Source organism: Sus scrofa, chromosome 14 (genome assembly GCF_000003025.6).
Source record: "Sus scrofa isolate TJ Tabasco breed Duroc chromosome 14, Sscrofa11.1, whole genome shotgun sequence".
NCBI classification, from domain to species: Eukaryota; Metazoa; Chordata; class Mammalia; order Artiodactyla; family Suidae; genus Sus; species Sus scrofa.
This window is the reverse complement of record NC_010456.5, coordinates 121716988-121730809: the sequence shown is the minus strand read 5'-3', so window position 1 is coordinate 121730809 and position 13822 is coordinate 121716988. Positions and strand designations below refer to the sequence as shown.

Here is a 13822-nt window from a genome sequence, read left to right as displayed (position 1 = left end):
GATAACATTTATTGGACACTTAGTATGTTCCAGGCACAGTGCCAAATACTTTACTTACATTTTCTCATTTAATTTCACTACAATCCTAGGAGGTATTATTATCTCCATTTTACAGATGAGGACACTAGGGATCAGAGAAGTTAAGTCACTTGCCTATTGTTATGTGGATTGTAAACTCAAGTCTCCCTGATACCAGAGCTTAAACCCAACGACTGCATTAGTTCCCAGTTGTCTTTCATCCCTTCTAATCTAGTGGGAAATGGTTTAGGAAAAGTGTTTAAGGACAAAGTCTCGTAAAAGGAAAAATAAAGCATCCCACTAGACCATTTTCCTCTGTTTTCCTGAGAAAAGTGCTTCCTTAAGGCCAATCCAAGAGGAGAGTCCAGCATCACATCCACCATGCAGGAGCTCTTGGTGACCCTGTTGAAGAAACAGGGGCACTTTCCAAGATCAAGCCTAGAAGTATTTACTGTTTATGAGTCGGACCAAAAAAAAAAAAAATGCTTTGGGAAGGTAATGTGGTTAGAGAATTAAATTACGGAATACTGAAAAGGTCACATTCTTGGGGAGAGGTTTGCTAAGATAATTAGATAATGACGTCTTACATAAAACAAAAGTCTGAAGATGAAAAGGTATGTGTGATAGGCTGAATGGCTAACTGCAGAAAATAATCATCATCTCCTCTGTTATTAAAGACTGCCGTTTGCTTTTCATTTCTGAAGCAAACGATCTCAAGGCTTTAAAATCTATAGTCTCAAAACCACCATCCTGTTTATCCCCAAAAGATGACCCCAGAAGACGGAGGGGCTGGAATTGATTTGTTGAGAGCCCTTTGGGATCAAGTCTGGTTTGTTCACTGCTATGCGAGGTTAATCCAAACTGGCAACAAGATTGAGATTCTGTCATACTGTTGACGCAGATGCTACCAGAGCTTCTCCAGGTCCAGACTTCAAGGTGGTTGTTGAGAAGAGATGCAGGCATCTGCACATGTATGCTCTCTTGTTCTTCTGATGGTGCCATTCAAAACCTGATCTTTCACCAAGATCCTGTTTGCTGGGAGCTCACACTCATTTTCACCCTCAGAATAGGAGTAAAGAACGTTGGCAAGGAAGTTGTCAGCCTATTGAGTTTTGGTGGAGGATGGGGTGTAGAAAGAGAGGGCTGCTGTGCTCATATGCATAATTAATTTAAAACTCAAAGATCTCTACTCTCCAGCCTTTCAACCATTCTCCAGGGGAGGCAAATAGAGGGAAAGGAATAAGTGTGTATTCAGCTGGTCTCCTGGAGAACACATGACAAAAACCCAACTTAAATTAGATTAGGAGAGAGGGGAAAGGATTAACTTGCTCATGTAATTGGAACTGCAAGAACAGACCTAAAATGGTCTTCAGGGCTCTGATCCTTTCAGAGCCTCCACATCTTGTTCTGCTTCTCTCCAGAAGTCAGTTTCATTCTCAACTACTGCCCTCAATTCCTTCCCAAGGATGGAACAATGGGGTCTTGGCCCCGAGTTTTTCCAGCTCCAGTAATGTGGTCAATGATTTGCAAATATTACTGCAGTGATTCCTTCCATCCCTATACACAATATCCTTTGAAATATGATTTTGTTGTTCCCTCCATTAAGAAGTGAAGTATGTTTTTCTTTGTCTTAAGTAGAAGCTAGCCCTGTGATTTACTTTGACCAAAATACAGTAGAAGTAATGTTTGATGTCCAGCTTTTGGCGTCCAGAGACCTTGAGCTTTCATTTTTGTCCTCATAGAGTGCTCCTGCTGTCATGAAAGGTAACCCGGAATGAGGAGAGAGAGGCCCAGATACTGGCTAAAACCAAGCCCCTAAATGTATGGTGAAGATCCTCCAGCCCCACTCAAGCCATCAGCGACTTCAGCAAAATGACAGAACATACTTGAGATCAGCACAAGAATGACCCAGGTAACTCACAGAATCATGAAAATAATGCCATTGTGATATCAAACCTCCAACTTTTGGGGTGGTTTGTTATGCAGCAATGACTGATAGAGGTGAAATACATATCTTTAGACCAATCTCTGTGCCCAGAGAAGCAGGATTTGTTTTCCAAGGTAGCAGGTCCTTTTGGACCACATGTCAAAGTGAGGGACAGGGAAAGCAGTTCCCCCCAAAGAAGGATGATGCTAATCCAAAGGCAGAGAGGTGAGTCTGGGAAGGCAAATAAATGCCTACAACCATGCTATATAGCACTTTACAGTTAATAAACATCTTGGTTGAACTTTCACAATTATCCAGTGATGTGACAAGATCAAATATTCTAATTTTATTAATGAGGAAACTGAAGCTCAGAGAGGTGTTAAGTCATCCCCAAGGTCACAAAGCTGCCTAACACTTCTGAGTATGTCCAGTACTCTTCCCTTAAAAGGAGTCCTGGGATTAGGGAGGCAGTATGTCCAGTACTCTTCCCTTAAAAGGAGTCCTGGGATTAGGGAGGCAGTTATTCAGTCCAGTAACAGCTGTTCTGTCCCAAGTGGAAGACAGGTGGCCAAACGGACCTCTTAGCCAATGGCCAATGTACATGACCAGCATCACACTGTCTGCTAGCCCAGTGCCTGCATTTTAATGGATGGGCTCCATCAGCCCAATGAATTAATAGATCCATCGCCAGCGGCCATACTGAGGAATAAGCAAACAGCAAGAAGGCAGAATAATAAATCACAGAAATGGGGAGCTCCATTATATTAAGGTACAAGACTGTGGCTGCATTTAAAAGAAAAATTATTTCAATCCAAACTGCAAATTGAAGCCCCTTTCGGTGGGAGCCACAGAGAAAGAATCCATTCTGTGGCATTACCTGGTGCCCTCAAGATAACCAGAGGCAGAACAAACATCCACACACCCAAGATTTTCACTGCAATGAGCTCCTGCCATTTTTTTCCTCTCCATGAATACTAGGCTTTGAGAGTTTGGACTTCCAAATATACTGCAATTATTAACAATTTATTTCCTGGGTTTTTCTACATCAAAGATATGTCTGACTACAAATTAAACAATCTAATCAGCATGAGATAAAGTGTTACCACACTGAGTTGCTATCATTTCAGCCAAAAGGAAAGAAAAATTTTAGTTTGCATAGTTATCTGTAGTTGAATTTCATGGGCTATTTCTGTTAAATTTCTGTTAAATATTGAAGAGAGAGGAAGGACTCTCATTAATACTGTCTATGATTTATGAGGATCCATGCTACTAAAAAGAAAAAGGTAGTAAAAAGAAAAGCAGTCAACACTTTTGATTGTCAATGAGTGATAAGTAGTCAAAGAATTCTATCTATACATATATATGTATTTGTGTAGAGAGATTGAAAGTGGCACTTGACATTTCCCTCAGAGCTCCAGAACTGTGGAAGAGAAGATTGTAGACTTATTCTTTATTAAAATTGGCACTCTGCCACTTCCTGAGAGAATTTGAGGATGCTTTAAATAAAATAGTTCTATATAATAAATGTTTTAAGCAGAGCGAATGTGTGAGATGGTTCTAGTCACTTGTGATGGAGCATGATGGAGGATAACATAAGAAAAACATATATAACATATATATGACTGGGTCACTTTTCTGTACAGTAGAAAATTGACAGAACATTGTAAACCAACTATAATGGAAAAAATAAAAATCACTATTAAAAAAAAAAAAAGAACCAGGATGACAGATTAATAACCACATAGCTGCTACTCTAGACCACCAGCCATTTGCTGGGTGACCTTAAACCATAGACAGTGTCTCTGAACCTTGTTTCTGTATTGATAGAAGGAGATTAGGCAGAATTTTTGGTTTCTAGTGCCCATATTGGATATACATAAATTAGTCAATTAAGGTAAAATAAAATAAATTCCCTGGTCCGTGGCCTCTCGGCTAAGTTTCTGACCGTGCCGTGCTAGGCCAGCAGGTCCTTTGAGCAGGACAGTCCTACAGTGCAGTCATTTCCCACAGGCCCAGAGGTCTGCACAGAGACTGGAAAGCTGAGGGATGCTGCTCACATTTCTTTCAGATCACTCAGAACTTTCCAGACGGAGTGAGAGTAACTGTCCAACATGGTGTACATTTTCCTCAGCATCTCTCCATGAAACTGAATTTCAACATTGGATATGAAACACTCAAGTACACCCCTGTATCAAGAACACAAATGCATGTCACATGATAGCCAAGAACTAAGGCAATACAGCATCAATTTTTTTTCCAAATGCAGAAAAAAAAAAAACTTATCTTACTTTACTGATTCTAAGATCAGATGCATCCTCACTTGCATGTTTTTTGTTTTGTTTTGTTTTGTTTTGTTTTTTGTGACACCCCAGGGCATGTGGAAGTTCCCAGGCCAAGAGTCAAACCCCTGCCACAGCAGAAGCCCAAGCTGCTGCAGCAACAATGTTGGATCCTTAACCCACTGCACCACAAGAGCACTCCCATCAATTGCATTTAACAGGATGGTAGGCTTTGTAACTGAGAGTACCTTAGAAAAGAAGAAACATCATCATTTCTCTTTCAGTGTCAACATCCAGCTGCCAACTGTCTTAAGAGAAACTATCCTTTTTATGAATCTCTAATCTTTCTAAATATATTAAAATCAAAGTGTTCCTCTATTTAAGAAATGGCAGTGATGGTACACAGTTGCTTTGTAGAGTTTGTGTATATATGTATACATATATTTCTAACAAAATTTAAACCTGTCAACTCAATCCACCCCAAATATTTCTTGATTAGTCCGTGACATCAAAACATCTTGGAACCACTGAGCTGGATTACTTTCCCCTCGCTCTTCCAGACCTACTAACATATGGATGTTCTTTCTATGATCAGATGATTTATTTGATGAAGTTCTTTTAAATTTTCACTTCAGTCCATTTGCTTTTTTAACTAAAGTGGTTAATCTCAGAGGATTCCCCATGATTTATACTTTACTTACTAACTGCTGTGACCCAGTAAAGCTTCCTCAGAGTCTCAGCGCCCCCAGGACCACAGACAGCATGATAAGCCTCTCTGCTCCACGCACTTGCCATCTTGGCTACGTGGGAAGGTCCTAAAAATCTTCATGACTTAGTGCTTCTCTCCAGCTCAGCTTGAGGCTTTGAAACGCCATAAACATATTAGTTCCAGTCCCACTGGAAGTTCTTGGCAATACCTGCCATCTGAGACAAATCTTTCAGCTTCATCTGTAGAACTGAAGGTAACATTGAACTCTACCTCATAATAACAGGAGAAGGATTAACTAAGCATCGGTGACTAAAATGCTTAGAAGAGTGGTTGGCACATAGTAAACTCAAACATTCTACAGAAACAAACGTCTTCGGAGACTATTCTCGGTAAACATCAGATGTTCATGACTAATGAAGCCATTGACAGTGTACTTCAAAGGAACCACAAATGCTCATTGTTTGCCACCATCTCCCAGGAAGGCTGACTTATACCATTGGTCACAGCTCTCCATCTGCTCAACAAGCACAAAAACTTGATCAGGTGGCATCTGGTGAATGCTCAACTTAAATGACCCCTTTGAAGAAAGGAGGAGAGAGCTGACAATTCTTTGCAGCCTATTCTTTCTACAGACCTAATGGCATCCATTCATTTTCTTCCTGTCATTCAGTCACTCACCCAATTCGCAAACATGGAGTGAGTGTGCCAAGCTCCAGGCACTGTGCTGAGGACATAAAGAACCAGACAGAGCCACTACTCTAAGGAAAGAACATCATCAGTCCCAACTCCTTTGGGGTGGCTTGGGTACCATAGCTTCATTCAAGCCCTGGTAGACACAAACCTGGGAGGAAAAGATACTTTCAGGAGAAACTCTTGCATTCTCTCCTTTAAGGCAACTTGGACATGGTTCCCATTGCCAGTTTTTCCCTTCTCACATCTCAGAAAGTGATATACTGCTGATAGGAGGCCCTTCTCTTCCGGGGGGCATTAATAATGAGGTAGCACAGGGCTGCCTCTGCTTGACAGTATTCATTATAACTACAATTCAGTTGATGTGCAGACCTGTAGGGTTTTATTTATTCTTCATCCAGTCAAATCAAGAGGACTAGATCATTACTATCCTGCTTCTTCCATCAGACTTTTTTTTTACTTGCAGATACAAGGCAAAGCGTGTAAGTGATTATGTAATGGTGGGCTCATGCAGCTTGCAAAACTTGGAAAGGAAACAAAGGAATAAGGTTGCAGCATGGCCATTTAAAGCAGAAATTATGGCAACAAGGGGACCATTGGCTCAGACAGCAAGAACACGACAGCCTGGTGGAATGGTCATTAAAAGGTAATTGTTTCTTAGTTCTCAAGCCAGATCCGGGCAGGAGGAACTGATCCCTCCTCCCCACATTCTCCCAGCTCAGTGTGCATTTCCAGCAGCCTCTAACAGAATGGCATGGTGACAGCCAAAAATAATATGGGAGCATCCTTGCCAGCCATTTCAGCTTTGTGGCATTTCTACCATCCTTACAAACCTCACTTTGGAGGTTTATCTTTGCTGTTGCTTCCACTGTGGACACAACCAGTGAGCAGAACATAAAGCGAATACCTGCCCCACGGACTTCCCAGGCTCCTCCTAAGTGTCTGAGCACATAGAAATTGCACTTGCCATGGCCTTTCAGAGGAAAGAGAAGGCTGAGCCATGTGTATTTGGTTTTTTGTTTAGTTTGCCACTCTCAAAATGTCGAAAATGAAGAAATTTTGCCCCATAGTTACAAAATTATGACATATTTTAAATGCTTATGTAAATGAAAGTGTCACCAGATCAAGGGATACAATTTAATATTATATTATGAATGTCTTCTTTTAGTCTTCCCAGAGTAGCTCAAGGCTTGCATGTAGAAACATGTGATGATGACATCAGAGTCTAAACCTGAGGCCTTTGTCGAGAGCAAGAGCCCCCGGCTCCATCTGCAGAGTTGTTCAGCCACATCTGGAAGGGGCTCCTCAGAGCCTGCATTATTAACCCACTTGAGACATATGTCTGCCTCCTCAGTCAGATGCCTTGACTTGATTTTGTGCCTCGAGCGTAGCCAAGAGGAGGCACTCAGTGAAACCATGGGGGTGGGTGTCTCTGTGTCTCTGGGGGACAAACCATGCTCCAGGGGCTAAAGGGGAAAGACAGGAGGGGCTGTTACAGCATGCAGCTGTTCTTAGATGACACTACATCTCTCTTGATTGGACTCATGGTTCTTCCCAATTACGGAGATCATTCTAATTCCCAGATTTCCAAGAGAAGCCAGAGGAAGGCAGGCTGCAGAGCTGTTTTCTACAAGAGGTGCATGTAGATAGGGGTCCTGACTACCCTATGCAGAGATTGGTGGGCAGAGAGGGGTTAATGAGGCCAGAGTGGGCAGGAAGGCATTGCAGCCAGGAGATCAAAGGGCCTGGGTACCGGCGCTGCATGCTGCTCCCCTGAGCATTTGAGCCTGCAAGGCTGAACCTCCCCTGGCGTTGTGTGAATTTGCGTGTGGCTGAGTGGAGTCTGTGTCCTGGGTCCTGGATGCACCATAGCACAGAGAAGCCTGCCTGAGCAGGGTGTGGGGCTTTCAGGTGTCTGGGGGAAGGTTTTAGCCATCTTGGGATTCAAGGCAAGTTCATCCAGATCTCTGAGAGGCAACGGGCATTAGCCAACATCTAGATTACTGGAATCACATATTTCCCGGAGAAAACCTTCCACCTTCCCCCCTTTTTTTCTAACATTTGTTTCCTTTCTTTTTATCTCCTCCACTTTCTCTCTTTGGCTTCCTCTCCTCACCACCTACCCTCAAATCCCTTGAATCTGGGACTGGCAGGGAGCGAGTGGGTTGGTCACCTCAGTAGGGGAATCCTGACAACCTCCATTTTTTTGGAGGCTGAACCAGCCCTGACCCAGGTGTGTCACAACCATAGGACCCACAAGGCCAGGAGAGCAGGGAGGGAAGGCAGAAGAGCCATGGGCTGACAGCACCCCAGGGGCCCATCCTTATGTCCACCCACTTGCTTAAGGAAGCAGAGCCTCCCCAGATGAAGATCCCAGCCCCACAGCTGTACTCACCTTGCTGTGGGGGTTGTCTCATCTCACAGAGAGAACCATGGTCCCTGGGCACCCACTCATCTCAGCTCTGCAACAGCAGCGAGGGAATCTCATGGCGTCTTCTGCTCCACCTGGACAGCTCCACTACAACTAAAGGCCGTGGAGCCAAATCTTACAGGTCAGTACTAACAGCCATGCTCTTGCATATATTCACTCACTGAGCACATGTAGATTGAGCTCCTGCTCTATGCTGAGTGCGAGGTGGGCACACAGTAAACTTTTGTGGAATTGGTGGATTACTGAATAAGAGACTCTCCTCTCCTGATGAGTTAAGGCATATGCAAGTGCTTTGTAAATCTTATTCTATTATTTGTGATTGCCAAGGGGGAGGGGGAGGGAGCAGGATGGATTGGGAACTTAGGGTTCATAGATGTAGATTATTGCCTTTGCAATGGATAAGCAATGAGATCCTGCTGTGTAGCACTGGGAACTATATCTAGCCAATTATGATTTCAATTCATCTTGATAAGAAATCTGTAAAGGAGTTTTGTTACAAACAAGAGAGCAAACCAAGCTTAGAGAACTTAATTTTTTTTTCTATCATGTAACCAGTAGTTTAACCAGGGTTCAGACCACTTCTTTCTTTCTGCGGGCAAAGCCTGGCACAATGCTTGGCACAGAATAAAAGCTACTCAGTTAATATTGACCAAGTCTTCTGAATAGAACCAACATCACCACGTACCTTTGTCAAATCAAATGTCTGCTCAAAGGCAAGCTATCTCATCAGATAACTCAAGGACCAACCCCTGCTCTCAAAACAAGGAGTATGTTTTTCCCTACAGGATTCCTAGGACTTCTAGCAGTAGGAAAAAGCCCAGCACACTCAGATCTCCTGTAGGAATGATTGCTTGTTATCAAGCCTAATATGCTGAGATGCTCCCATTTCATGTACCAAAGAATTCAAAAGAGGACAGTTTCATAGTTGAGAACCTTATTTCAACACAGGTACTAAAAGTCTATTTCTTTTTTATTTGTTTCGAACAGCTTTATTGAGGTATAATTGACACAAAGTAAATGGCACATTTTTAAACTGTGTTAAAAATATGTAAGTTTTGACACAAGCATACCCCAGTGAAGCCACCACCACAAGCAAGATAGTAAACATACTTACCACTCTCAAAAGTTTTGTGTGCCTTTTAAAAATAATCGTTCCTACCTTTCCTACCCTAGCCTAGGCAACAACTAATTTGCTTTCTGTCACTATACATTGGTTTGGATTTTCTAGAATTAAAAGTCATTACTCTTGAGAGGGAGATTGAAGCCAAAGTAAAAAAATAAAGTAAAATAAAAATTAAAGATATACAAGGTGAAGGGTTGTATAAGCAAATGTCCCAGATTCTTGGTAAGAAAGGTCTTGGCTTATTGACCCCATGAACTTCCTTTCTGTTCTGGATCAAAGCTTTTTCCCACACCTCTTAATGCCCCAGGACAATCTTATTTCAATGCTTCTCACTGTAAACTGTCTTTCTCCCCTTTAAAGCAAAGGATTTTCTGCTAGGGTCACCATTCACCCAAAGACCCAAACTCCTCCTCCCAGTGCCTCACAAAAGCTGGAGTGAAAGGCAGCATTGGGACCTCCCAGGTCTCTGCCCACAATGAGGAGACTCTATTCTCTTTGATCCTTGGAAGGTCCCTCTAGATGCTCAAATCTCTTCATCCATCCTTGAACCAAGCCAAAGCCTTGCCCTAGCTTCTTCCAGGGTATCCCTATGATCCAGCCCTCTTCTCCACACATACAACCCTTGGGCTCTTACACCACCTGACATGTTTGGAAATGAGGAACAAGAAATTAAACAATACAGACAATATTTCCAATTATCTGTTTCTCTATTATAAATTGCATCAAAGTTTAATGGCATGCACTAGTAATCCTATTACGCTCACAGATTCTATGAGCCAGGAATTTGAAAAGAGCCCAGAAAGAAAAGCTCTTTTCACTCTGTGATATTTGCACCTTCAGTTTGGATACCTCCAATGGCCAGCGGAGGCTAGAACAGTTGAAACAGGAGGATCCCCCTCTGTGATTGCTTTTGCATTCACATGTCTATAACCTGGGTTGGGACGGTGAAAGGACCAGATAAGTTGGAATTGTTACTAGAGTGCCTACATGTGGCCTTGCCAGCCTATGTGTGGCCTTTCCAGGTATCTCAGGGTAGTTGGAAATTTTACATGGAAGCTGCAATAGCAAATGTTCTCAGCAGTACAAGGAGAAAATTGCATAGGTGCTTGTGATCTGGCCTCAGAAGCTCTCTCTTCTACTGTATTCTATTTTTCAAAGCTGTCATAAGCCTACTCAGATTCAGAGGAGGGGACATAGACACTACCTCTTGATGAGAGGAGTGACAAAGAATTTTCAGCCATGTTTCAGCAAGAATCACTGCCATTCTAGCTCTGGTCACAGATTATTTATGTTCTTCCAAATTAGCCTTCTCCCAAGACTTCCTAAGAATTTCAACCCATTATAGATAGCATCATGCTCAAGCTCAAGGTTCTGAATCAGGGCCACATACAAACAAGGTTCATCGAGTTCAATGCCTTAGCTACAGTTTCTCTTGATCTGAAAACCTGTTAACAAAAGAAACTAGTTATCTTCACCACCCTCCCCAACCAACACACACATAATGGTGGAACAGACATGAGATAATGAATATATATATACTCCTGTTCAAATAGGAGGGAAAACTAGAGACACATAGCAATCACTGATTGGGCCATGGCAATTCTGCAGTCTAACCAGGCACATGATGCCAGCTCCTTTTCCAGGGCTTAGTTTTACTCTTTGGGAGTGGTTTCCCTGAGCTTTTGACTCTTCCTTCTGAGTCATCCTTCATGTCCATCAAACCTGCTTTAGTCTATAGCTGAGTAGTTTCTCCGCCTTCTTCCTGCCCATAGAATTGAGGTGGGGGGTACAAAGGCCTCTTTCATTTTGTACCTTTTTTTTCCCTTTCAATCTAATCCGATAAAGGTGTTCCCCTCGTGGCTCAGTGGTAACAAACCCAAGTAGTATCCAAAGGACTTGGATTCTATCCCTGGCCTCACTCAGTGGGTTAAGGACCTGATGTTGCCGTGAGCTGCAGTGTAGGTTGCAGATGCAGGCTCAGATCCCATCTTGCTGTGGCTGTGGTATAGGCTGGCAGCTACAGCTCTGATTTGACCCCTAGCCTGGGAACTTACATATGTTGCAGATACAGCCCTAAAAAGACAAAAAAAAAAAAATCTAATCTCGTAAGATTCTTTTAAAAATTATGTGGGTCTCCTATGATCAATTTAAAATCTACTCCATTAGACAGAAGCTATATCCACATATATCTTTAAGATAAACAGTTCACTCTTTCTTTCAGTTCACATATATCTTTAAGATAAACAGTTCACAAAGACATTAATATTCTTAGTATTTGTAAGACACATCCTTAAGGTCCTTAGAAGATTTTTGTCTATTTGAAAGTGTCTGTGAGACATCATCTTAAACCATTCTGAAATCTTACCAAAAAAGGGAGAGTTTTACATTTACACTCTTGGCTTCGTTTTAACCCTGAGATCATATTTTGCTGACAGTGGCCTGGATGTAATTGTTCCCCTGGGACTCTTCGTTAGTTTTGAGAACATTTCTCTGGGTGGAAAAACTGTCCAAGGCTTTTATGTTTGCTACAAATTCCATTCAGAAACTGAACACTTTATTCTTTAATTCATCTTTCTCCACCCACATTTGATTTGATCAGAAGCATGACAAAGAAGCCAAGTGGCCCTTCCAACATTCTGCCTGGAATTCTCCTTAGTTGTATCATTGAGTCCATTAAGTACATGATTGATTTCCACCTTATCAAAGGTCACAGTGTTGACCAGCTTTCTGCCATTAGAACAAGGCCCCTTTGTGCTTCAGTTTTCAGTGACATTGTACACACTTTCCTTCCAGTCCTCACAACAGCCTCTTCACATCTGTCAGGTTTCTGCTAACAGCATCCTCAAGGCCATTCTAGTTTTTGCCCACTATCCAGTCCCAAAGCCAGTGCTCTTGCTTTAGGTTTTGTTTTAGGTTTTTTTTTTATAGTGGTGTCTCTTCTCTAGGTACCACAGTATGTTCTAATTATCTACTATTATATAACAAACCACCTAAAATGTAGCAGTGTAAGGCAACACTAATCTCTTATGCTCAAGGCTGCTGTAGATCAAGAATTGGGAAATGGCACAGCAGAGTTGGCCCTTCTCTGGTCCACAATGACTGAGGCCTTAGCTAAGACCACTCAGATGACTAGGGAAGACCCAACAGCTGGAGGCTAGAATAGCTGGGTTTGCAGGATTCAATTCCCAGAGAGCTTCTTTTCTGTCATGACTGGAGCTTGGGCTCTAATGGTGGAAGGCAGGCTTCGCTGGGACACTCTACCAGAAAAGCTATTTGTAGCCTCTCCAACGTGACAGTCTCAGGATTAAATTTTCTCCATGGCAGTTCAGGACTCTAGGAACAAGTGTTCCCAGAAGTTTAAAGCCTTTTATGGCCTAGTCTTGGACGTCACATAGCTATACTTCCAATGGACTCTTGTCAGAGCAGGCGGAGGCAGTCCATACTGAAGAATGGACACAGATTCCTATCTCTCAGTGAGAGAATTTTTAAGAATTGGTGTCCATGTTTTGAAACTGCCAACAGTGTTCATTGCCAAATATGTAGTCAGCAATAAAAATGAAGAAGTTGAAATGAAGAGGCTAGTTGACTAGTTTATGATAACTGAAAGGTTCATCATCAACCATCTGTAGAGATTTGGGAACACACCCAAGGAATCCAAAGGGCTGAAATAAATCTTCATCCCACAGCAACAGAAATCAAATAAGAAACCTTAAGAGGTAAAAAAAAAAAATCATAAAGGAAAGAGAGAATTTCAAAAAAATTCAAGAGTACCTCTTGTCAAGAGATATGTAGAAGAGAGAAGGCAGAGAGGGTTATGGAAGAAGGGAGGACAAGAGGGAAGAAAGTCATGAAACTGTTCATATCCTATGAATCTCCATCTTTACAGAGAATAAGTCTGGGGTTTTGTGTGTTGTGTTTTATTTTGTGATTCTATCAATGTAAAGAAAGTTTCGTCCTATAATACTAGAGGAACCGGTAACGAAATATTTGCTAGGACTTAAGTGATTAATTGAGATCTTAGAAGAACCTTCTCATCATGAAGGGTGATGGAGAGCAGCTGGGTCAGGCAGTGTGGTGTCCTACTGACAGGACTGCACTGGGAGTTGGGGAACCTGGGTCCTAGTCAGGGCTGCATGCTGATACAGAGAAGGACACCAGAGTGCAGAAAGAGGATGTGATTAGCCTAAGGTGACCCCAGGAATCAGAGTTCTCAAACCAAGGGCCCATGTAACACCACTATCCCATGAGTGTCTAGGGATAGTCCACTACTAAAATTAGGCAATCTTCCAGGTCACGTAAGATTACCTTAATGTATAATGTTCTCTCATTTTAAATATTTTATTCCATAATTTTTAAGTTATTGTTATTTTTTACCACTTAAGATATCCAATTTATGAAATTCAGTATCTCACAAAATAATATATTTCTTGACATTCCAAAATACACCATGAATTCCAGATACTTCCCTGCTGGACCAAGCTTAAGGATGATCTCAGCACTGATATGGTGTGTTTGAGAGTAAGATGTATTCTCATTCTTTCATTGTTCTGGAAGTGCCCAAACCAGTACTAGTAAGAGAATAGTAGGTGGAAAAGATATTCTTGTTGAAGGCAAGAGACTGGCTTGAGTGACCTCTTAGGGATAA

General features: G+C 42.0%; 1 long non-coding RNA gene across 1 annotated transcript; it reads left to right on the top strand.

Annotated features, from left to right (window-relative positions):
- Positions 1771 to 8168, top strand: LOC110256647. The gene is made up of 3 exons (XR_002338478.1): positions 1771 to 1930; positions 6090 to 6269; positions 8048 to 8168. It is a non-coding gene; the product is annotated as an uncharacterized LOC110256647 (long non-coding RNA).